The 24,441-nt window shown below is 49.0% G+C and overlaps 1 protein-coding gene across 1 annotated transcript in view; it reads right to left on the reverse strand.

Annotated features, from left to right (window-relative positions):
- Positions 1-24,245, reverse strand: part of LOC132380782 (complement C1q subcomponent subunit A-like) — a 90,904-nt gene extending 66,659 nt beyond the window's left edge. The window contains exon 1 of the mRNA XM_059949774.1: positions 24,055-24,245. The gene's annotated coding sequence lies outside the window, so the exon portion shown is untranslated. The remainder of the gene's footprint in view (positions 1-24,054) is intronic.
- Between the last annotated feature and the right edge of the window lie 196 nt (positions 24,246-24,441).

A 24,441-nucleotide genomic window follows, 5' to 3' on the forward strand; every position in this document is an offset into this window, starting at 1 on the left:
TCAGTTCTGTGCTATCCTGGTCATCCAGCCGACTCCGGAGCAGAGGTGCGGAAGAATTCCTAAACTGCAGCAATGCATTGAGCGAGAGCTGTTCTGTAGCGGGTGCGCTGAGGGAGGGTTCGGGTAGAGAGGTGACGTACACGGCCCTGTGTATGTTTGATGTGCTGAGGTGGAAAGAGTCCCGAGTAGAGAGTTTGAATTTAATAACTCAACAGTTAATCTCTGGGGGACATAGCCTCAGGAGTTGGGGTAGTCAATTTAGGTAGGAGATGAGGAGGAACTGATTTTCCAAGATAATCCGTAGAATTTTCTACCCTATAAAGCAGTGTAGGCTACCTCAGTGAATATATTTTAGACAAGGTTGGATAGATTTTTGCATAGCTGGGGTAATAAGGGTCATGGGGGTGAGGCGTGTAGGTGGAAATGAGTCTATGGCCAGATCAGCCATGATCTAACTGAATGGCAGAGCAGGTTCGACGGGCAAGATGGCCGACTCCTGCTCCTGTTTCTTATGTTCTTGTGTTCTTTTTCATGGGGGCAAAGGAAACAGAGTAGTGTCCTTATGGAAGTGTAGAAATTCACGACGGCTGTGGAGGCACATGCACATGTAGTTCAACTCCTTGAGTGAGTATGCAGAAAGCTTGAAGTTAATAACTTGTCTCCTTCTACATTAGGCCGCGAACTTATCAATCACCCCTGCTGTGAACACTTTCTGGAGCTCCACGATCCGTATGCTCCACGACCACCGGAGTAAGTGTGTAAATGTAGGAGGGGACTATATTGAAAAATAAATGTGCGAGGTTTTCTAAAACTGACTTAAGCCACAAACTTATCGATCACCCCCAAACACCACAGAACCTTCTGCTCGGGACTGTCCACCCCAGCACATCTAACACAGACAGGGCCGTGTACGTCACCCCGCTACCAGAACCCTCCCCAACCGCACCCGCTAGAGTACAGCTCTCGCTCAATGCATTGCTGTAGTACAGGAATCCCACCTCACCTCTGCTCCGGAGGCGTCCGCATGACCAGGATAGCACAGAACTGAAGGGCTGAGGGCCTGCTTCTGTGCAAATGAAATAAAAATTTCCACATAACTTCTGGCACTCCAGAACAGAAGAGGAACGCTGTCGCATCAGCTTTCCAAAGCGAAAATTGCAAAGGAACAACGGCAGCCAGTATCCGGGCTGAGTGGAGGCGCATTCCGAGCCTGAGGGGAGAAATTGGAAGCAGAACGATTCAAAGGATTCTAAGTGCACTGGAAGGGGAGGGTAGGGATGGTGTAGTTTTCCTCACCCTTACCTCACTGTTGCTCTCACCCACAACCAGTTGCATTCATCTCAGCCTCTCGATGTCACCTGATCAGGCCGGCTCGGAAAGTTCACCCACTGTGGGAACGGCACAAAGCAAAACCAGGCCAGGGGAGCAAGAGCGGAAACAGAGCTTCACCCTGTGTCTGACACTTAGAGTATGTGATGGCACAGTGTGGAGGCAGCGTCAGTGTATCTAATCCCAGGAGTGTTATGGGAAAGTGTGGCTTCTAATCCCGGGAGTGTGAGATGAAACTATATGGAGGGAGCTTCACTCTGTGTCTGACCCCGGGTGTGTGCGATGGGACGGGGTGGAGGGAGTTTGTAATCTTGAGGGCAGAGTGGGACACAGGTATTAGTTTGGGAAATGACACAGGGCTGTAGGGAAAGAATGGGAACGAGGGATTATTTTGGGGACTGACACAGTGCTGTGGGGAGTGAGTGGGACAGTTGGATTAGTTTGTGGACTGACAGGGTTGTAGGGAGAGAGTAGGACAGTGGGATTATTTTGGGGACTGCCGCAGGGCAGTGGGTGAGTGGGATTAATTTAGGAACTGACGCAGGGCTGTGGGGATAGATTGGGAACGTGGGATTATTTTGGGGACTGACACAGGACTAAGTCGTCAGAGTGGGACTGAGCGATCAGTTTGGTGACAGACACATTGCTGTGGGGAGGAAGTGGGAAATTGGGATTAATTTGGGAACTGACACAGGACTGTGGGATGATAGTGGGGAAGTGGGATTCATTTGTGGAAGGACACAGTGCTCTGGGGAGAGACTGGGACAGTGGGATTAGTGTGGGGACTGACACAGGGCTGTGGGAGAGAGTAGGACAGTGGGATTAGTGTGGGGACTGACACAGGGCTATGGGAGAGAGTAGGACAGTGGGATTAGTGTGGGGACTGACACAGGGCTGTGGGAGAGAGTAGGACAGTGGGATTAGTACGGGGGCAGAGACAATATTGTGAGGAGAGGGTGGGGGAGTGGGATTAAATTGCGGACCGGCACAGGACAGTGGAGAGAGTGGGACAGTGAGATTAGTTTGGGGACTGACACAGGGCTGTGGGGAGAGAGTTGGAAATTGGGATGAAATTGATGTTTGACACAGGACTGTGGGGAGAGAGTGGGACAGTGGGATTAGTTTGGGGACTGACGCAGGGCTGTTGTGAGAAAGTGGGACAGTGGAATTAGTTTGGGGTCTGACTCGGTGTGGGGAGATAGTGGGGAAGTGGGATTATTTTGTGGTCTGACGCAGGGCAGTGGGCAGAGAGGTGGTGGGTGGGATTAGTTTAGGGACTGACGCAGGGCAGTGGGCAGAGAGGTGGTGGGTGGGATTAGTTTAGGGACTGACGCAGGGCTGTGGGGATAGAGTGGAAACGTGGTATTATTTTGCAGACTGACACAGGAATGTGGAATGATAGTGGGGAAGTGGGATTAATTTGTGGACAGACACAGGGCTGTGGGGAGAGAGTGGGACGGTGGGAATTGTTTGGGTACAGACACAGTGCTATGGGGAGAGAGTGGGACAGTGGGATTAGTTTGGGGAATGACGCAGGGCAGTGGGGAGAGAGTGGGACCGTGGGATTAGTTTGGGGACTGATGCAGGGCTGTGGGGAGATAGTGGGAAATTGGGATTAATTCGGTGTCTGACACAGGACTGTGGGGAGAGAGTGGGAAAGTGGAATTAGATTGGGGACTGATACAGAAACGGGGAAGAGTGGGACAGTGGGATTAGTTTGGGGTTGACAGGACTGTGGGGAGAGAGTGGGACAGTGGGATTATTTCGGGGACTGACACAGGACTGTGGGGAGAGAGTGGGACAGTGGGATTATTTCGGGGACTGACACAGGACTAAGTCGTGAGAATGGGACAGTGCGATCAGTTTGGTGTCTGACACAGAGTTGGAGGGAGGAAGTGGGACAGTGGGATTAATTTGGGGACTGACGCAGGGATTTAGGGAGTTAGTGGGGAATTGGGATTATTTTGGGGACTGCCGGAGGGCAGTGGGCAGAGAGTGGGACAGTGGGATTAGTTTGGGGACCGAAGGAGGGTTGTGGGGAGATAGTGGGGAAGTGGGATTAGTTTGGGGACTGCCGCAGGGCAGTGGGCAGAGAGTGGGTGGGTGGGGTTAGTTTAGGATGACGCAGGGCTGTGGGGAGAGAGTGGGAACGTGGTATTATTTTGGGGACTGACACAGGACGAAGTCGTGAGAGTGGGACAGTGCGATCAGTTTGGTGACAGATACAGTGCTATGAGGAGGAAGTGGGAAATTGGGATTAATTTGGTGTCTGACACAGGACTGTGGGGAGAGAGTGGGACAGTGGGATTAGTTTGGGGACTGGCAGGGCTGTGGGGAGAGAGAGTGACAGTGGGATTAGTTTGGGGACCGACACAGGACTGGGGAAGAGTGGAACAGTCGGATTAGTTTGGGGTCTGACAGGGCTGAGGGGAGAGAGTGGGACAGTGTGATTAGTTTGGGGACTGGCAGGGCTGTGGGGAGAGAGTGGGACAGTGGGATTAGTTTGGGGACCGACACAGGACTGGGGACGTGGAACAGTCGGATTAGTTTGGGGTCTGACGCAGGGCCGTTGTGAGAGAGTGGGACAGTGGAATTAGTTTGGGGACTGACGCAGGGCTGTGGGGAGATAGTGGGGAAGTGGAATTAGTTTGGGGACTGCCGCAGGGCTGCGGGGAAAGAGTGGGACAGTGGAATTAGTTTGGGGACTGACGCAGGGCTGTGGGGAGATAGTGGGGAAGTGGAATTAGTTTGGGGACTGACGCAGGGCAGTTGTGAGAGCGTGGGTCAGTGGAATTATTTTGCGAACTGGTGCATGGTTGTGGCGAGATAGCGGGGTAGTTGGATTAGTTTGGGGACTGACAGTGCTGTAGGGAGAGTTTAGGACAGTGGAATTAGTTTTGGGACTGGTTCAGGGCAATTGTGTGAGAGTGGGACAGTGGAATTAGTTTGGGGACTGACACAGGGTTGTAGGGAGTTAGTGAGGAAGTGGGATTAGTTTGGGGACAGCCGCAGGGCAGTGTGCAGAGAGTGGGTGAGTAGGATTAGTTTCGGGACTGACGCAGTGCCGTGGGGATAGACTGGGAACGTGGGGTTAATTTGGGGACTGACACTGTATTAAGGCGTGAGAGTGGGACAGTGCGATCAGTTTGGTGACAGACACAGTGCTGTGGGCAGGAAGTGGGAAATTGGGTTTAATTTGGGGACAGACACAGGACTGTGGGATTATAGTGGGGAATTGGGATTAATTTGTTGTCGGACAGTGCTGTGGGGAGAGTCTGGGATAGAGGGATTAGAGTGGCGACTGACACATTTTTGTGGGAGAGAGAAGGACAGTGGGATTTGTAGGGGGACAGACGCAAGAATGTGGGGAGCGGGTCGGGGAGTGGATTTAATTTGCGGAACGGCACAGGACAGTGGGGCGAGAGTGGGACTGTGTGATTACTGTTGGGACTGACACAGGACTGTAGGGATAGGGTGGGACTGAGCGATTAATTTGGGCACTGAAAAAGGACCGTGGGGAGAGAGTGGGACAGTGGGATTAGTTTGGGGACTGACACAGGGCTGCAGTGAGAGAGGGAGACAATGGGCTTAGTTTGGGGACAGACACAGGGCTGTAGGGAGAGAGTGGGACAGTGGGATTAGTTTTGGGACTGACGCAAGGCTGTGGGGAGAGAGTGGGACAGTGGGATTAGTTTGCGAACTGACACAGGACTGTGGGATGATAGTGGCGAAGTGGGATTAGTATGGGGACAGACACAAGAATGTGGGGAGAGGGTGGGGGAGCGGGAATAATTTGCGGACGCAAGGCTGTGGGGAGAGAGTGGGACAGTGGGATTAGTTTGCGAACTGACACAAGACAGTGGGGAGAGAGTGGGAGAGTGAGATTAGTTTTGGGACAGACACAGGGCCGTGGGGAGAGAGTGGGACAGTGGGATTAGTTTGGGGACTGACGAAGGTTTGTGGGGAGTTAGTGGGGAAGTTGTATTAGTTTGGGGACTGACGCAGTGCAGTTGGCAGAAAGTGGGATGGTGGCATTAGGTTGGGGACTGACACAGGGTTGTGGAGAGAGAGTGGGACAGTGGGATTAGCTTGGGGACTGACACAAAACTGGGGAGAGAGTGGGACAGTGGGATTAGTTTGGGGACTGACGCAGGGCTGTGGGGAGAGAGTGGGACAGTGGGATTAGTTTTGGGACTGACGCAAGGCTGTGGGGAGAGAGTGGGACAGTGGGATTAGTTTGCGGACTGACACAGGACTGTGGGATGATAGTGGCTAAGTGGGATTAATTTGTGGTGGAAACGGTGCTGTGGGGAGAGACTGGGACTGTAGGATTAGTGTGGGGACTGACCGAGAGCTGTGGGAGAAAGTAGGACAGTGAGATTTGCATGGGAACAGACACAAGAATGTGGGCAGAGGGTTCGCTAGTGGAATTAATTTGCGGAACGGCACAGGACAGTGGGGCGAGAGTGGGACTGTGTAATTACTTTTGGGACAGACACAAGACTATGGGGATAAGTTGGGACAGAGGGATTAATTTGGGTACTGAAAAAGGACTGTGGGGAGAGAGTGGGACAGTGAGATTAGGTTCCGGACTGACACAGGGATGTAGGTAAAGAGTTGGACAGTGAGATTAGTTTGGGGACTGACGCGGGGCTGTGGGGATAGTGTCGGAACGTGGGATTAAATTGGCGACTGACACTGGGTTAAGGCGTGAGAGTGGGACAGTGCGATCAGTTTGGTGACAGACACAGTGCTGTGAGCATGAAGTGTGAAATTGGGATTAATATGGTGACAGACACAGGACTGTGGAATGATAGTGGGGAATTGGGATTAATTTGTTGTCGGACAGTGTTGTGGGGAGAGTCTGGGATAGAGGGATTAGTGTGGAGACTGACACATGGTTGTGGGTGAGAGTAGGACAGTGGGATTAGTATGGGGACAGACACAAGAATGTGAGGAGCGGGTCCGGGAGTGGAATTAATTTGCGGAACGGCACAGGACAGTGGGGCGTGAGTGGGACTGTGCGATTACTTTTGGGACTGACACATGTCTGTGGGGATAGGGTGGGACAGAGCGATTAATTTGGGCACTGAAAAAGGACTGCGGGGAGAGTGGGGCAGTGAGATCAATTTGGGGACAGACTCAAGTCTGTAGGGAGAGAGTGGGACAGTGGGATTAGCTTGGGGACTGACGCAGGTTTGTGGGGAGTTAGTGGGGAAGTTGTATTAGTTTGGGGACTGACGCAGTGCAGCTGGCAGAAAGTGGGATGGTGGCATTAGGTTGGGAACTGACACAGGGTTGAGGAGAGAGAGTGCCACAGTGGGATTAGCTTGGGGACTGACACAAAACTGGGGAGAGAGTGGGACAGTGGGATTAGTTTGGGAACTGACAGGGCTGTGGGGAGAGAGTTGGACAGTGGGATTATTTTGGGGACTGACGCAGGGCATTTGTTAGAGAGTGGGACCGATGAATTAGATTGGAGACTGACGCAGGGCAGTGGATAGAGAGTATGACAGAGGGATTAGGTTGGGAACTGACGCAGGGCTGTGGGGAGAGAGTGGGACAGTGGGATTAGTTTGGGGACTGGCGCAAGGCCGTAGTGAGAGAGTGGGACTGTGGAATTAATTTTGGGACTGACGCAAGGCTGTGGGGAGATAGTGGGACAGTAGGATTAGTTTTGGGACTGACGCAAGGCTGTGGGGAGAGAGTGGGACAGTGGGATTAGTTTGCGGACTGACACAGGACTGTGGGATGATAGTGGCTAAGTGGGATTAATTTGTGGACGGAAGCAGTGCTGTGGGGAGAGACTGGGCCTGTAGGATTAGTGTGGGGACTGACACAGTGCTGTGGGAGAGAGTAGGACAGTGGGATTAGTATGGGGACAGACACAAGAATGTGGGGAGAGGGCGGGGTAGCGGGATTAATTTGCGGACCGGCACAAGACAGTGGGGAGAGAGTGGGAGAGTGAGATTAGTTCGGGGACTGACGCACGGCAGTGGGAAGATATTGGGGATGTGGGATTAGTTTGTGGACGGACACAGTGCTGTGGGGAGAGACAGGGACAGTGGGATTAGTGTGGGGACTGACAGAGGGCTGTGGGAGTGAGTAGGACAGTGGGATTTGCATAGGAACATACACAAGAACGTGGACAGAGGGTTCGATAGTGGTATTAATTTGCGGAACGGCACAGGACAGTGGGGCGAGAGTGGGACTGTGTAATTACTTTTGGGACTGACACAGGACTGTGGGGATAGGGTGGTTCAGAGCGATTAATTTGGGCACTGAAAAAGGACTATGGGGAGATAGTGGGACAGTGAGATTAATTTGGGGACTGACACAGGGATGTGGGGAGAGAGTTAGACAGTGAGATTAGTTTTGGGACAGACACAGGGCTGTAGGGAGAGAGTGGGACATTGGGATTAGGTTGTGGACTGACGCAGGATTGTGGGGAGTTAGTGGGGAAGTTGTATTAGTTTGGGGACTGACGCAGTGCAGTTGGCAGAAAGTGGGATGGTGGCATTAGGTTGGGGACAGACACAGGGGTGTGGAAAGAGAGTGGGACAGTGGGATTAGCTTGGGGACTGACACAAAACTGGGGAGAGAGTGTGACAGTGGGATTAGTTTGGGGACTGACAGGGCTGTGGGGAGAGAGTTGGACAGTGGGATTATTCTGGGGACTGACGCAGGGCATTTGTTAGAGAGTGGGACAGATGAATTAGATTGGAGACTGACGCAGGGCAGTGGGTAGAGAGTGGGACAGTGGGATTAGTTTGGGGACTGGCACAAGGCCGCAGTGAGAGAGTGGGACTGTGGAATTAGTTTTGGGACTGACGCAAGGCTGTGGGAGAGAGTGGGACAGTGGGATTAGTTTGCGGACTGACACAGGACTGTGGGATGATAGTGGCTAAGTGGGATTAATTTGTGGACGGAAACAGTGCTGTGGGGGGAGACTGGGACTGTAGGATTAGTGTGGGGACTGGCACAGTGTTGTGGGAGAGAGTAGGTCAGTGGGATTAGTATGGGTACAGACACAAGAATGTGGGGAGAGGGTGGGGGAGCGGGATTAATTTGCGGACCTGCACAAGACAGTGGGGAGATAGTGGGGATGTGGGATTAGTTTGGGGACTGACACAGGGCTGTGGGCAGAGACTGAGTGTGTGGGATTAGTTTACGGACTGACGCAGGGCGGTGCGGATAGAGTGGGAACGTGGTATTATTTTGGGTACTGACACAGGACTATTTCGTGAGAGTGGGAAAGTTCGATGAATTTGCTGACAGACACAGTGCTGTGGGGTGGAACTGGGAAATTGTGATTAATTTGGTGTCTGACACAGGACTGCGGGGAGAGAGTGGGACAGTGGGATTAGTTTGGGGACAGCCGCAGGGCAGTGTGCAGAGAGTGGGACAGTGGGATTAGTTTGGGGACAGCCGCAGGGCAGTGTGCTGAGAGTGGGACGGTGGGATTAGCTTGGGGACTGACTCAGTGCTGTGGGGTGATAGCGGGAACATGGGATTAATTTGTGGATTTACGCAGTGCTGTGGGGAGATAGTAGTGAAGTGGGATTAGTTTGGGGACTGCCGCAGGGCAGTGGGCAGAGAGTGAGTGGGTGGGATTAGTTTAGGGACTGACTGGCTGTGGGTATAGAGTGGGAACGTGGTATTATTTTGTCGTCTGACACAGGCTTGATTCTTCAGAGTGTGACAGTGCGATCCGTTTGGTGACTGACACATTGCTGTGGGGAAGAAGTGGGAAATTGGGATTAATTTGTGGACTGACACAGGACTGTGGGATGATAGTTGGGAAGTGGGATTAATTTGTGGTCGGAAACAGTGCTGTGGGAAGAGACTGGGACAGTGGGATTAGTGTGGGGACTGTCACAGTGCTGTGGGAGAGAGTAGGACAGTGGGATTAGTATGGGGACAGACACAAGTATGTGGGCAGAGGGTTGTGTAGTGGAATTAATTTGCGGAACGGCACAGGACAGTGGGGCGAGAGTGGGACTGTGTAATTACTTTTGGGACAGACACAGGACTGTGGGGATAGGGTGGGACAGAGGGATTAATTTGGGTACTGATAAAGGACTGTGGGGAGTGAGTGGGACAGTGGGATTAGTTTGTGGACTGACGCAGAGCAGTTGTGAGAGAGTGGGACAGTTGAGTTAATTTGGGGTCTGACACAGGGTTGTGGGGAGATAATGGGGAAGTAGTATTAGTTTGGGGACTGACGCAGGGCAGTGGGGATAGAGTGGGAACGTTGTATTATTTCGGGGTCTGACACAGGACTAAGTCGTGAGAGTGGCATAGTGCAATCATTTTGGTGACAGGCTCAGTGGTGTGGGGAGGAACTGGGATTAATTTGTTGTCTGACACAGGACTGTGCGATGACAGTGGGGAAGTGGGATTAATTTGTGGACGGACACAGTGCTGTGGGGAGAGACTGGGACAGTGGGATTAGTGTGGGGATTGACACAGGGGTTCGGGAGACAGTCGGACAGTGGGATCAGTATGGGGACAGACACAAGAATGTGGGGAGAGGGTGGGGGAGTGGGATTAATTTTCGGTCCGGCACAGGACAGTGGGGCGAGAGTGGGACTGTGTGATCACTTTTGGGACAGTCACAGGACTGTAGGGATAGGGTGGGACAGAGGGATTAATTTGGGGACTGAAAAGGGGCTGTGGGGAGAGACTGGGACAGTGAGATTAGTTTGGGGACTGACACAGGGCTGTGGGTAGAGTGTTGGACAGTGTGATTAGTTTTGGGACAGAAACAGGGCTGTTTGGAGAGAGTGGGACAGTGGGATTCGTTTGGGGAATGACGCAGGTCAGTGGGGAGACAGTGGGACAGTGGGATTAGTTTGGGGACTGACGCAGGGCAGTGGGGAGAGAGTGGGGCAGTGGGATAAGTTTGGGGACTAACGCAGGGTTGTGGGGAGTTAGTGGGGAAGTGAGATTAGTTTGGGGACTGACGCAGAGCAGTGGGGAGAGAGTGGGGCAGTGAGATTAGTTTGGGGACTAACGGAGGGTTGTGGGGAGCTCGTGGGGAAGAGAGATTAGTTTGGGGACTGACGCAAGGCAGTAAGCAGAGGGTGGGACGGTGGGATTAGCTTGGGGACTGACGCAGGGTTGTGGGCACATAGTGGGAACATGGGAATAATTTGTGGACTGACGCAGGGCAGTTGGCATAATTGGGACGGTGGGATTAGTTTGGGGTCTGACACAGGGTTGGGGGGAGAGTGGGACAGTGGGATTAGTTTGGGGACCGACACAAAACTGGGGAGAGAGTGGGACAGTTAGGTTAGTTTGGGGACTGAAAGGGCTGTGCGGAGAGGGTGGGACAGTGGGATAGTTCGGGGAATGACGCAGGGCAGTTGTCAGAGTGTGGGACTGATGAAATAGTTTGGAGAATGACGCAGGTAGTGGGTAGAGAGTGGGACAGTGGGATTGGTCTGGGGACTGACAGGGCTGTAGGGAGAGAGTAGGACTGTGGGGTTAGTTTGGGGACGGACACAGGGCAGTTGTGAGTGAGTGGGACAGTGGAATTAGTTTGGGGCATGACGCAGGGCTGTGGGGAGAGAGTGGTGATGTGGGATTAGTTTGGGACCTGACGCGTGGCTGTGGGGTTAGAGTGGGAACGTGGTATTATTTTGTGGTCTGACATAGGCCTGTCTTCAGAGTGGGACAGAGCGATTAACTTGGGGACAGACTCAGGACTGTGCGGAGAAAGTGGAACAGTTGGATTGCTTTGAGGAATGCCACATGGCTGTGGGGAGAGAGTGGGACAGTGAGGTTAGTCCGGCGACTCAGGGCTGCGGGGGGATAGTGGGGCAGTGGGATTAGTTTGGGGACTGACGCAGCGCAGTGGGCAGAGAGTGGGACAGAGGGATTAATTCGGGGACAGACCCATGAATGTGGGCAGAGAGTGGGACAGAGGGATTAATTTGTGGACAGACCCATGAATGTGGGCAGAGAGTGGGACACTGGGATTAGTTTGGGGACAGACCCATGAATGTGGGCAGAGAGTGGGACAGAGGGATCAGTTTGGGGAACTGACACAGGGTTGTCAGGAGAGAGTGGGACAGTGGGATCAGTTTGGGGAACTGACACAGGGCTGTGGGGAGAGAGTGGGACAGTGGGATTAGTTTGGGGACTGACACAGGGCTGTGGGGAGAGAGTGGGACAGTGGGATTAGTTTAGGGACTGACACAGGGCTGTGGGGAGAGAGTGGGACAGTGGGATTAGTTTGGGGACAGACCCATGAATGTGGGCAGAGAGTGGGACACTGGGATTAGTTTGGGGACTGACAGACTGCTCAGGGGAGAGGCTGGGACAGTGGCATTCGTTTGGAACTAACAAAGGTCTGTGGGTAACAGTGGAATAATGGGATCAGTTTGGGGAACTGACACAGGGTTGTTGGGAGTGGGATAGTGGGATTAGTTTTGTGAGTGACCCAGGGATGTGAGGAGAGATTGGGACACTGGGATTAAATTGGGGACTGAAACAGAAGATGAAAGAGTGGGTCTGTGGAATTAGTGTGGGGAATGACGCAGGTCAGTGGGGACCGAGTGGGATTAGTTTGGGACCTGACGCAGGGCAGTGGGCAGAGAGTGGGACGGTGGGATTAGTTTGGGGCCTGACGCAGGGTTTTGGGGAGTTAGTGGGAAATTGGGAATAATCTGGGGACTGACACAGGACTGTGGGAAGATATTGGGGAAGTGGGATTAATTTCCGGACTGACAGTTCTGTGGGGTGATTCTGGGACAGTGGGATTAGTATGGGGACAGACACAAGAATGTGGGCGAGGGTGGGAGAGTGGGATTAATTTGCGGACCGGCACATGACTGTGGGGAGAGAGTGGGATTGTGTGATTACTTATGGGACTGACACATGACTGTGGGGATAGGTTGGGACAGAGGGATTAATTTGGGGACCGAACCTGTGCTGTGGGGAGAGACTGGGACAGTGGGTTTAGTGTTGGGAGATACACAGGGCTTTGGGAGAGAGTAGGTGAGTGGGATTAATTTGCGGACTGGCACATGACAGTGTGGAGAGTGTCGGATTGTGTGTTTACTTTTGGGACTTACACAGGACTGTGGAGATAGGGTGGGACAGAGGGATTAATTTGAGCACTGAAACTGGACTGCGGGGAGAGATTGGGACAGTGGGATGAGTGTGAGGACTGACATAGGGCTGTGGGAGAGAGTAGGACAGTGGGATTAGTATGGGGACAGACACAAGAATGTGGGGAGAGAGTGGGAGAGTGGGATTTGTCCGGTTACACAGAGCTGTGGTGAGAGAGTGGGACACAGCGATTAATTTGTGGACCAACTCAGGACTGTGGGGAGAAAGTGGAATGCCACATGGCTGTGGGGAGAGAGTGGGTCAGTGCGATTAGTCCGGCGACTGAATCAGGGCTGCGGGGGTTAGTGGGGCAGTGGGATTACTTTGGGGACAGGCGCAGTACTGTGCGGTAATAGTGGGAAAATGGGATTAGTTTGGGGACTGACACAGGACTGTCGGTAAAGAACGGGACAGCGCAATTAATTTGGAGAGTGACACACGATTGTGGGGAGAGTGTAGGAAATATCGGATTAGTTTGAGGACTGACGCAGGACTGTGGGGAGAGAGTGGGTCAGCTCTGTCAGATTGGGGAGAGACACAGGGCTTTGCGGAGAGAGTGGTATACTGGAATTAGTTTGGGTACTGACACAGTTCTGTGGGGAGAGAGTGGGAATGTGGGAATAATTTAGGGACTGAAACAGGAGAGTGATGAAAGAGTGGGACAGTGGGATTGACACCGGGCTGTGGGGAGAGAGTGGGACAGTGGGAATAATTTAGGGACTGAAACAGGAGAGTGATGAAAGAGTGGGACAGTGGGATTAGTTTGGGTACTGACACAGTTCTCTGGGGAGAGAGTGGGAATGTGGGACTAATTTGGGAACTGACACAGGGCTGTGTTGAGAGAGTGGGACAGTGGGATTAGTTTGGGGTCCGGCACAGCGATGTGGTTTGAGAGTGTGACAGTGGGATAAGTACGGGGACAGACACAGGTGTGTCAGGCGAAAGTTGGACAGAGGGATTAGTTTGGGGACTGACACAGTGATGTGGGGAGAGTTTGGGACAGTGGGATTAGTTTGGGGACAAACCCATGGAGGTGGGGAGAGAATGGGACAGTGGGACTGGTTTGGGGACTGACAGAGGGTTGTGGGGAGAGTTTGGGACAGTGGGATTAGTTTGGGGACAAACCCATGGAGGTGGGGAGAGAATGGGACAGTGGGACTGGTTTGGGGACTGACAGAGGGTTGTGGGGAGAGAGTTGGACTGAGAATAATTTGGGGACAGACACACGGCTGTGGGGAGAGTGGGACAGTGGGACTAGTTTGTTGAATGACACAGTGCTGTTGGGTGGACCTGGGAAATTGGGATTAAATTGGGGTCTGACACAGGACTGTGGGAAGAGAGTGGGACAGTGGGATTAGTTTGGGGACTGACACAGGGTTCTTGGGAGAGAGTGGGACTGGGAATAATTTGGGGACTGATACAGGAGAGTGATGAAAGAGTGTGACAGTGGGATTAGTTTGGGGAATGCCGCAGGTCAGTGGGGTGAGAGTGGGACAGTGGGATTCGTTTGGGGACTGACGCATGACTGTGGGATGATTGTGGGGAAGTGGGATTAATTTGTGGACGGACAGTGCTGTGGGGAGAGACTGGAACGGTTGGATTAGTTTGGGGTCTGACACAGGGTCGTTGGAAGAGAGTGGGACAGTGGGATTAGTTTGGGTCTGACACGGCTGTGGTGAGAGAGTGAATACAGAGATTAATTTGGAGACTGACACAGGACTGTGGGGGAGAGAGTGGGACAGCGAGATTAATTTTGTGACAGACCCAGGGACGTGGTAGAGAGTGGGACAGTGGTGTTAATGTGCTGTCTCACACAGACTGTGGGGTAGAGTGGGATAGTGGGATTAATTTCAGGACTGACACAGGACTCTGGGGAGAGAGTGGGATAATGGGATCAGTTTGGGAACTGACACAGGGCTGTGGGGAAGAGAGTGGGACAGTGGGATTAATTTGGGGACTGACACAGTGCTGTGGGGAGACAGTGGGACAGTGGCATTAGTTTGGAACTGACACACGACTTTTGGGGAGAGAGTGTGACAGTGGGATTAGTTTGGGAACTGACACAGGGTTGTTGGGAGAGTGTTGGACAGTGGGATTAATTTGGGGACTGACAGACGATAGTGGGGAGATTTTGAGGCAGAGAAGCTCCCTCCGTACCAACCCATCACATACTCTAAGTTTCAGACACAGGGTGAAGCTATGTTTACATACTAGCCCCCCTGGCCTGCTTTTGCTTTGTGCCGTTCGAACTGTGGGTGAACTTTCTGAGCCTGCCTGATCAGGTGACATCGAGAGGCTGAGATGAATGAAACTGACTGTGTGTGAAAGCCACAGTGGGGTAACAGTGAGGAAAACTACACCATCCCTGCCCTCCCCTTCCAATACACGGAGAATCAGAATATTCATGGGGCTTCCAATTTCTCCTCTCTGGCTCAGAATGCGCCTCCACTCATCCCGGACACTGGCTGCCTGTGATCCCTTGCAATGTTGGCTTTGAGCATCTGATGTGACAGCGTTCCTTTTCTGTCCCAGAATGCCGAAGATACGCGGAATATTTTATTCATTTGATCAGCTGCAGTCACTGAGCCCTTCAGTTCTGTGCTATCCTGGTCATGCGGTCTCTTCCGGAGCAGAGGTGCAGAGGGATTCCTGTACTACAGCAATGCATTGAGCGAGAGCTGTACTGTAGCGGGCGCGGTGAGGGAGGGTTCTGGTAGAGCGGTGGCGTACACGACCCTGTCTGTGTTAGTTGTGCAGTGGTGGACAGAATCCCGAGCAGAAAGTTTTACGATAAAAGCTCATGAGCTAATCACTAGGGGACATAGCCTCAGGATCTGGCCGAGTAAAGTTAGGGGGGAGATGAGGAGGAATTGCTTTTCCCAAAGTATCTGTAGAATTATCTATCCAATGAATCAGTGGAGGCTACCTCAGTAAATATACCTTATACAAGGTTGGATAGATTTTTGAATAGTAGGGGAATTAAGCCTCATGGGGGAAAGGCAGGTCGGTGGAGATGAATCGACCATGGTTTTATTAAATGGCGGAGTAGTTTCGACGGGTAGGGGTATTAAGTGTCATGCAGGAGAGGCGGGTAGGTGGAAATGAGTCAATTACCAGATCAGCCATGATCTAACTGAATGGCAGAGCAGGTTTGACGGGCTAGATGGCCGACTCCTGCACCTATTTCTTATGTTCTTGTGTTCTTTTTCATGGGGGCAAAGGAAACAGAGTAGTGGCCTTATGGAAGTGTAGAAATTCACGACGGCTGTAGATGCACATGCACATGTAGTTCAACTCCTTGAGTGATTATGCAGAAAGCTTGAAGTTAATAACTTGTCTCATTCCACATTAGGCCACGAACTTATCAATCACCCCTGCTGTGGACACTTTCTGGAGCTCCACGATCCGTACGCTCCACGACCACCGGAGTAAGTGTGTAAATGTAGGAGGGGACTATAATGAAAAATAAATGTGCTAGGTTTTATACAATTGACTCCTTCTACCTTACGCCACAATCTTATCAATCACCCCTCGTAGACCACAGAACCTGAAGCTCGAGACTCTGTCCACCCCAGCATATCTAACATAGACAGGGACGTGTACGTCACCCCTCTACAGAACCCTGAATAAAAGTTTTCCACATAACTTCTGGCACTCCAGAACAGAAGAGGAACGCTGTCACATCAGCTCCTCAAAGCGAACATTGTAAGGGAACAACGGCAGTCAGTGTCCGGGCTGAGTGGAGGCGCATTCCGAGCCCGAGGGGAGAAATTGGAAGCAACATGACTGATCGGATTCTGAGTGCACTGGAATGGGAGGGCAGGGATGGTGTAGTTTTCCTCACCCTTACCTCACTGTTGCTCTTACCCGCAGGTGTCCCATTCATCTCAGCCTCTCGATGTCACCTGATCAGGCTGGCTTGGAAAGTTCACACACTGTGGGAACGACACAAGGCCAAACCGGGCCAGGGGAGCAATTGCGTAAACAAAGCTTAACCCTGTGTCTGACCCTTAGAGTATGTGATGGCACAGTGTAGAGGCAGCTTCAGTGCACCTGATCCCAGGAGTGTTATGGGGCAGAGTGAAAAAGTTCTCCTCACCCTCTGAGTGAAGAAGTTCCCCCTCGGATTTATATTAAATAAGAATGCAAAAATGATAGAAATAAAAAGGCAGTTCATGGGTTCAATACCCATTCAGAAATATGATGGTAGAAGGATGGAAGCTATTGCTGAATTTTTCAGTGTGTGTCTTCAGGCTCCCGTTCCTCCTTCTTAATGGTAGCAATGAGAAGAGGGCATGTTCTGGGTGGTGGGAGTCCTTAATGATGGATGTCCCCTTTTTTAGGCATCACTCCTTGAAGGTGTCCTGGATACTATGGAAGTTAGTGCCCATGATGAAGCTGACTTAGCCTAGAACTTTCTGCAGCTTGTTTCAATCCTGTACAGTAGCTCCTCCCCTCCACCATCCCAGATGGTGATACACCCAGTCAAAATGCTCTCCACAGTACACCTGTAGAAACCTGCGAGTGTCCTTGGTGCCATAACAAATCTCCTCAGGCTCCTAATGAAATATAGCCTGTGTTGTGCCTTCTTTGTAGCTGCATCGACATGCTGGTCCAGGATAGATGCTCAGAGATGTTGGCACTCAGTAACTTGCAGTTGCTCACCCTTCCCACTTCTGGTCCCTCTATGAGGACTGGTGTGTGTTCACTTGTCTTACCCTTCCTGTCCTCAAGGTAACAAAGTCCTCACCCATCCAACTATTCCCCATTTGCAGATTGCACCAAGATTGGGGGATGCATTGGACAGCAAGGAAGACCACCAGAGTTTGTAGTGGGATCTAAACAAGCTGGAAAAAAGTGGGCTGAGAAAGGGCAGATGGATTCTAAATGCAAAGTTCAAAGTAATATTTATTATCAGAGTACATACATGTCACCACGTACAACCCTGAGATTCTTTCACCTACGAGCATACTTAGCAAATCTATAGAGCAGTAACTGTAAACAGGATCAATGAACAGCACAAACTGTGCGAATACAAATATAAATAACGAGCATGAAGTGTCAAGATAAGGAGTCCTTAAAGTGAGATCATCAGTTGTGGAAACACTAGAAATAGAATGCGTCTAAGAGATGGCTGAGGGTTAGTAACTGTTCTTGAACCTGCTGGTGCGTGTCCTGACAGGTAATGTAGACAAGTGCAAGGTGTTACCCTTCTGTAGGACCAACCTGGGTAGGTCTTACACAGTGAACAACACTGAAAAGTGTGGGAGAACCAAGGCATCTGGGGTTACAGATCCATAATACACTGAATGTGTCAGCATGGGTTGATGGAGTCGTGAAGAAAATGCTTTTGGCACACATTGGCCTTCAATGATCAAAGTATTGAGTAGAGGATTTGGGATATTTCGTTGAAGTTGTATAAGATTTTAGTGAGGCCTAATTTGGAGTATTATGTGTAGTTTTGGTCACCTAGCTACACGAAAGATGTAAACAAGGTTGAAAGAGTGAAGGGAAAATTCATAAGGATGTTGCCAGGACTGCAGGATCTGTATTATGAGGGAAGATTGAATAGGTTAAGACATTCTTTAGAACATAGAAGATTGAGAGAAGATTTGATAGAGGTGTACAAAATTATGGGATGGAGAGTTAAGGTAAATCAAGTAGGCTTTTTCCATTGAGGTTGGGGTGGACTAGAACTAGAGGTCATGGGTTAAGAGTGAAAGGTGAAATGTTTAAAGGAAACATGATGGAAACTGCCTCACTCAGAGTGTGGTGAGAATGTGGAATGAGCTGAAACACCAGTGGTGCAGGCGAGTTCAATTTCAACATTTAAGAGAAGTTTGGATAGATACGTGGATAGTAGGGGTATGAAGGGATATGGTCCGAATGCAGGTTCATGCAACTAGGCAGTTTAGATGGTTCTAAAAGGCTTAGATAAGCCAGTTTCTGTGCTGTACTTTTCTATGTCTTTATCACTCTATAACCCAGATCCTAACAAGTCCCAGCAATATCCTTTCCCTAACTATCACTCTGCCAAAACTGAATCAAGTTCTGAGGATTTCTAGACAACAACATTAACCTTTACTCATGCCTTCTCATGGAAACATTTGTTGCAAAGAGCTGCTCTCATTCCCCACACCTGAACCATTTTTTCCAAGTTTTCATGAAGCCTGTTGAGCCGAGGCCTCAGCTCCCCACTCTATGACTGACTACAGTCACAGTGGTTGCTCAATAACGGCTGCCCCTCCAGGGCCGCACTTCTTTTTCATTGGCTGATGTCAGACAGTTAAATTAGCCAGTAAATTACTAGCTAACAACTTGCAGTAAAAATTTCTCATCTCCACTTGCTTCACGAATCTCTTGGACAAGCGTGATTTTCTCTTCATTACATACCGAAGAGAAATATTCATAAAAATTCCCATCTATGAGACACAGACAACCCTGCTGACCTCATCCTAGCTGCCCTGTTCCTCAAGATTTAAGACTGTTTATTCTCAATCTTCAGTACGCACCTGTAAAGGAGTTTGAAATGATTTTTACTCTAAATCTGACGCATCATAAAAACAGAACAGGATAAGCATAAAGAACACAATTTTAAAAACTCAATAGACATAAATACCCTGGTTTAAGACCATGTGTTATTTTATTAATAGTATTTTATTTTCCGCATATCTCCTCAAAATGCAAATCTAAAATAAAGTGTTCCTTTAATTACAGTTAGCCAGGTAGTACACACAACCTTGGAGAAAGGGCAAGAAAAGTCAGTTTGACACCTTTTGTCTGGAGGTTGAACGGATATTTTTTTTTACTTGGACTGATACTTCAGTGCGGTACCACGAGTAAATGAAGTGATGCAAACTGAATTGATTCAATGAGCTCCAATGATCGCGTGCATGCTATAGACTGACATACATGAGGTGGACCCTTTTCTTTATTTTACTTGTCATAGTCTAAAATATTTTGTTAATACAATTTCAATCTGTTTATTGTAGTGTGTGCTGAATTACATCTACCTGGTAAACATCGAATTTCCATGGGTGTCTATACATACAGTTAATAACCTGATTTTTGCCTTAGCTTAAATATTCAAACTTTTATATTTTATGTTTAACCTGTGTCTATCCTAGACCCATTTATTTATTAGAAATGGCCTTTTCATCGTTACCCCCCATTAGCTTCTATAGACAGTAATAGATAACTCATTATGAGCCTATGGTGAGAGGGTTCTGTGGCAAGGTTACAGATATAAATACATAAGATTAGTTTTGTTGGGTTTTGTAAAACTAATTGAAAGGAAAGCAACAGGGAGTCCATGATAACTCATGTACACTTTATGTTTACTTTAGTGAGACTCGCGCAAATGACATGGTGGTGTGATGACGTATGCCATTTACATATTTTTACATTTAACCCATAATGGATTATTTAAGCGAACAAAGAATACTTAATCTATGAATACATTTTACTCTAATATCACTGAAATATTAAATACATGACAAATTTACATAGATTAATTTACTTAGATTAATTTTACATAAGTGAAGTGTCTGTATATCTCAGGTGACTGACAGAAAATGATAACGTAGTAGTGATATGGGGGTTGTGGTTGATGTGTTGGTGGGTGGAGGTGTGGATCAGCCTGATGGCTTGGAGGATTCCACCATTTTTGAGTCTGGTCGTCTTGGCATGGATGATTCCCGGATGGAAGTGGGACGAACACAGGGTGGGTGGGTGGGACCCATAACGGTGTTACTAGTCTTTTGTCCAGCAGATTTCAGTGTGGTATGTCCTTGATGGTGGCTCGGCTGGTCCCTGTGGAGCTTCGGACGGCTTTAGCTACCCACTGTAGAATCTTCCTGTTTGTGACAATGCAGTGATACAGAGACAGGTGGACGGGCAGAAGCAGGTAGTGTTAAGGAAGCAAGGAGTCTGCAGAAGGACTTGGACAGATTAAGAGAATTGGCAAAGAAGTGGCAGATGGAATACAGTGCCGGGTAAAGTATGGTAATGCATTTGGGTCGGAGGAATAAGGACAAAGACTGTTTTCTCCACGAGGCGAAAATTCAGAAATCAGAGGGAATTGGGAGTCCGAGTGTAGGATTCCCTAAAGGTTAACCTGCAGTTTGGGTCACTTCTAAGGAGGGCAATTGCAATGTGACCATTCATTTCAAGGGGACCAGAATATACAAGCAAGGATGTAGTGCTCGGGCTTTATAAGGTGCTGGTCAGATTGCACCTGGAGTATGGTGAGCAGTTTTGAGCCCCTTATCTGAGAAGAGATGTACTGACATTGGAGAGGTCCAGAGGGGATTCACAAGAATAATCCTGGGAATGAGAGGGTATGGGGAGTGTCTGATAGCTCTGGGCCTGTACTCACTGGAGTTTAGAAGAATAAAATTGGATCTCATTGAAACCAAACGTATATTGAAAGGTCGAGTTAGAGTGAACGTGGGGAGAATATTTCCTATTGTGGGAGAGTCTAGGACCAGAGGGCTCAGAATAGAAGGACGTCACTTTAGAGCAGAGATGGGGAGAAACTTATTTAGTCAAAGGCTGCCAAATCTGTTGAATTCATTGCCATAGGCAGCTGTGCAGGCCAAGACTTTTAGTATATTTAAAGTGATGGTTTGTAGTTTCTTGATTATTCAAGGTGTCAAAGGTTACAGGGAGAAGGGAGAAGAATGGAGTGGTGAGGGATAATAAATCGGCCATGATCACATGGCAGAGCAGATTCAATGGGTCGAAGTGCCTAATTCAGTTCTTATGTCTTAAGGGATTTTGAACTTTTTGTGTGCACCATCCAAATCCCTGTATTGGTTTCATGTTCTTGTGTCTGTCCGAAAGCCTTTTTAATTACACCAAACCGCCTGCTTCCGCTACCATCCACCCCTCTCTCTGCAAAATAAAACAAACCTTCCCTCTCATTCTTCCCCCGCCCACTTAAACTCAAGCCCTGACATTTCCACTCTGAGGAAAAGATTCTGACTGTCTACTCATGAGTCCCTTAAGGTTATTATAGCCACGGATGGGAAGTACCGGGAACAAACTCCCATGATTTATTAAATGATCTCTGTGGCGCTAGCTTCAAATAGCCTCTGATAACTAAGCTCTTGACCTTCACGTGTAGCTTAGCTACTGAGCCTGTGGTAAGTTGGTAGTCTCGATAGACCATGGATTTGCACCTTGGAAAGTTTCCAGGACGCAAGCCTGGGCAAGGTTTTTTTTATATGGAAGACCGGCTTGGCACCGGTATTGGTATCCCAATGTCCGGTATTGGGAGACCGTCAACCTCTGTCGCTCCAGAGAAAGCAACACAAGTTAATCTAACCTCTCCTTATAGTTCATACCCTCTACCAGGATGCTGCCAAATGCAGGCAGCACAGTAGCATAATGGTTAGCACAACGCTTTACAGTACAGGTGACCCGGGTTCTGTAAGAAGTTTGTGCATTCTCCCCGCGACCGTGTGGAGTTCTTCCAGGTTCACTTAGTCACTGGGTGGCGTAAGACGGCTTGTTCTACACTGCATCTCTTAAGAAAAAAAGTAATCGGTCTCCATCCCACCGTTATACGATTATTGAACGGTCCCTCAGTACAATAAGATGGACTCTTGATCTTGGGTGCTGTCTTTGTTAACTAACGGCAAGGGAGTGGGAAATGGAGTGATAGGGCTGAGGATGGGGCAGCTGTTGTGCAAATAGATGCAGTGTGGAGTGAGACTCTGAGGCAGATCATCATGCAAAATTACAGTCAGTGGGGTGAGCTGGATTGTAATGGGGGACAGAACTGATGATGAATACAGAACTAAAGATGCTATATTTACATGATCTCGTGACACTGTTAGAGACTGTCAGGTATGGTGTCGTGGGCATCACTGAGTCATCCAAGGATAAATTGTATTGAAAAGACAGGCGGGTAAGAAGAGGGGATGGGGTAGTTCTTTTTGGTTAAAAAAATGAAATCAAATCAGCAGATGGAGAATCCTTGTAGGTGTAGCTAAGAAACCAAGGATAAAAGGACCCTGATGGGAGTTTTATACAGGCCTCCCTAACAGTAGTCAGGATGTGGGATATAAATTTCAATGGAAAATAGAAAAGGCATTTAAAAAGGACAATGTTATGATAGCCATGGGGGATTTCAATATGCAGGTAGATTGGGAAAATCCAGTTGGTGCTGAATCCCTAGAGAGAGAATTTGTAGAATGCCTATGAGATGGCTGTCTACAGCAGTTTGTGGTCCTGCCCACCAGGGGAAAGGCACTTCCAGATTGGGTATAGTGTAATGAACCAGAATTGATTAGCGAGCTTAAGGTAAAGAAACCCTTAGGAGACAGTGATCATAATATGACAGAATTCACCCTGCAGTTTGTGAGGCAGGAAATAAAGTCAGTTGTGTCAGTATTACAGTGGAGTTAAATGACTTACAGAGGCATGAGAGAGGAGCTGGCCAATGGTGATTGGAAGGGGACACTACCAGGGATGATGGTAGAACAGCAATGGATGGAGTTTCTGGGCAAAGGCGCAAGATACCAAAGAGGAAGTAACGGAGGATAAGGCGTACAGGGCTAACACGGAAAGTCAAGGACAGCATAAAAGCAAACGAGAGTGCAAAATTAGTCCGACGATTGTGAAGCTTTTATAAACCAACAGAAGGCAACTATAAAAAAACTCGCTAGGAGTGTAAAGATGATATATATAACAGTAAGCTAGCCAATAATATAAAATGGGATACCAAAAGATTTTTTCAGATATATATATACACCTATATGTATATCTGAAAAAATCTTTTGGTATCTCCTTTTATATTATTGGCTAGCTTACTGTGAGAGAGAGAGAGAGAGAGAGAGAGAGAGAGAGAGAGAGAGAGAGAGAGAGAGGGGGGGGAGAGAGAAAGAGAGAGAGAGAGAGAGAGAGAGAGAGAGAGAGAGAGAGAGAGAGAGAGAGAGAGAGAGAGAGAGAAGTGGATATCATACTACTGGAAAATGACGCTGGGGAATAGTAACGGGGGAACAAAGAAATGGCATATGAATTAGTATTTTATGTCAGTCTTCACTGTGTAAGTCACTAGTAGTATGTAAGAACTTTGAGAGTGTCAGGGGCAGAAGCAAAAGTAGTTGCTATTACTGGGGAGAAGGTGCTTGGGAAGCTGAAACGTCTGTAGTGTTACTATATGGCAACAATGAGCATATAATGGATACAGTTTATTTTATAACAAATAAAACATTTATTAAACACTGCTAAAGTATTCCCAAAAGTAAACAAACGACTAACGTAATCGGAAGTCGGCTGCTATACGGCAGCTCGAACAGTTCTTAAAGCGAGAAATGTCAACTCAGTTCTTTAAAGTAGTATTGCAAAAAGTCCAAAACGATTTACAATCAGTTAGGAGAGACGTTCCTTGAGGTAATAAATCCTTTTTCGCGACGTCACTGCTGATCCCAGCCGAAGTTTACCTTGCCCGAAGCATTTACGATGAAGGAAATAAAACTGCTTAAAGGCACTGACCTTCCCTTGGTGAAACTCTGCATCCAACTCTTTCTGATCTTTTAGCAGGAGCTATCTCGGACACAGGTTACTAACTCCTTGTGCGAAGATTAAATAAGGTCGAACCTGTTTTACCGCCGACAACGTCAACTTTCCTCGATCCTCCAGCTTCCCGAACTTTGATAAGTCTTCACCCTTCGACTGGACTTTAACTGCCAGCGATTTTCAGAACTGCTGGCACAACGAATCTTACAGTAGAAATTAAAACACTTTAAAATCGAAACTGAGTCATAAAATCAAATACGCAGCAGAATGGAGTCACTGATGAATTACGCCACGAACTGACCCGCATCACAGGGAGGGGTTCTCCTTTTATACCCTGTTGAAAAAACCATCACATGACCTCTCACTTGCGAGAAAATTACATCACTCCATCACAAGACCATTACATCATGCCCAGAAGAGCCTTAATTACATCGTGTGACAGTGACAAGATACCTCTGGGGTATGTAA

The sequence above is a fragment of the Hypanus sabinus genome, chromosome 24 (assembly GCF_030144855.1).
Source record: "Hypanus sabinus isolate sHypSab1 chromosome 24, sHypSab1.hap1, whole genome shotgun sequence".
NCBI classification, from domain to species: Eukaryota; Metazoa; Chordata; class Chondrichthyes; order Myliobatiformes; family Dasyatidae; genus Hypanus; species Hypanus sabinus.